Source organism: Pteropus vampyrus, unplaced genomic scaffold, assembly GCF_000151845.1.
Source record: "Pteropus vampyrus isolate Shadow unplaced genomic scaffold, Pvam_2.0 Scaffold52, whole genome shotgun sequence".
Lineage (NCBI taxonomy): Eukaryota > Metazoa > Chordata > Mammalia > Chiroptera > Pteropodidae > Pteropus > Pteropus vampyrus.
Genome location: NW_011888833.1, coordinates 4,696,442 through 4,698,416, shown reverse-complemented (window position 1 = coordinate 4,698,416; position 1,975 = coordinate 4,696,442).

Sequence of the window (1,975 nt, the reverse complement as noted above, 5' to 3'; positions counted from 1 at the left end):
GGGGGGTCACATGGTAACTCAATTTAGCGTTTTGAGGGACTGTTCAATTATTTTATAAGCGGCTACACGTTTTTACATTTCTACCGAGAAAGTCCAAGGGCTCCAATTTTCCACACCTTTCCAGCACTTGCTATTGTGTGTCGTTTTAATACAGCCATCTTGCGGGTGTGATGTGTCCCCTCCTTGTGGTTTTCATTGCATTTCTCTCATGACCAAAGTTTTCATCAAATGGTGAAAGGATAAACAAAACATGGTGATCCACACGATGGAATATTAGTTGGTAAAGTCAAGGAGTGGAGAACTGGTACATGTGGGCACATGAGCAAAACTCAGACCTGTGCTCGGTGGAAGAAGCCAGTCGAAAAAGACCTCACGTCGTATGACCTCGCTTCCATGAAATGTCCAGAACAGGCGCATTTTAGAGACAGAAAGTGCATTAATTCTTGCCTAAAGCTGAGGTCAAGGAGGACGGGGCGGGGGTGGGGGGTGAGTGCTAATGGGTGCAAACTCTTTTCTGAGGTGATAAAAAAGTTCTAAGTTTAGATCGTGATGATGGTGGCACAATTCCTAAAATGTGCTAAAACTCATCAAATTGTACATTCGAGTGAGCGAACTTTATCGTATGTACAATTCTATTGCAATAAAGCTGTTAAAAACAACTATACTTTGCATAACCAAAGCTGTGGTATTTTACTAAAGTCAGTAAACCTTTGTAATATAAATAAATATCTAATAATTTGTCTTTTAAAAAAGGATGTGTTTAGAAATATCTAGTTTTCATAGAGCATTTATCAATCTCTTCAAAAAGCCACTTTTTGCAAGAGATACTAATCGATCGGGCTTTGTCCATTTGAAATTGAGACCTGTATTTTAGGCTTAAATTATTTAAATGCTTACTGTCCTGGCCAGATACAGGCTTTAGGTCTCAGTTAAAAATGGCTCCAACTTGCGAGCTTACGTACGGGATAATCGAAATCCAGGGCAGAAGGTCCTGAAGAATCCACTTTTCTATTGTGCCGTTTATAGTCCAGTGATTTGTCTGCTAAAGAGATGAAAATTCAAAATAGAACGAAGAACAAAAATTTAGATTAAATTTATGTTCCAAATTAGAGAGACACTAAAATTAGCCCAAGAATGGGTTTATCATAATATTTCAGATTTACTTTTCAAACCAAGTTCACAGGCATATATGCATTTATCTTATTTGGTCCTGAAAAAAATAAAATAAAATAAAACTGTGTGGCAGGCACCAAAGGTGTTTTCTACCAACTTTTGAAAGTATAGAGCTGTACTGACGAGGCTTAGTACATGATTTGGTATTGGGTGGCGCAACTGAGGTTGGAAAATAAATTCTCTGCTCTCCTGCCATTCTCGTCATAAGCCACCATCTGCCCCCGGGGAGCGCATGGATGGTATGTTGCCGGCACCACATCCATGAAGCCACTTCTGACCCGCGTTTGCGGTTCGTTGTAGCATCTTTGTTCGGAGAGGCCAAGAGGCAGGATGTTGTGGATTTTGTTCACGACAACTAAATTTCCTTGAGTATTTCTTGAAATTTAAAAACAGCCTCAAAGAGAAGTACTTTTATTTTGATCGACTCTAGTTTGTTATAAAAACTAAACCCTGGCACCGTTTACTGAAAAGACTACTCTTTCTCTGTTTAATTATTTTTGCATCCTGTCAAAAATCAGTTAATCACAAAGGGATTATTTCTGGACTTTGAATTTTATTCTACCGAACTATATGTCTGCGATGGTGCCAGTCCATATACCGCGAATACTGTAGTTTTATAGCAAGTTTAAGAATTGGAAATAATCTGTCCTCCAACTCTGTTCTTCTTTTTCAGGATTGTTTTGGCTACTTAGTTTTATGGCATTTCCATGAGAATTTTAGTAGCAGCTTGTCAAGCGTGCAACAATGTGCAAACTGGGCAAAATCTCAAAGGGCGAGATTTTGAAATGAAATGTGTTGAATC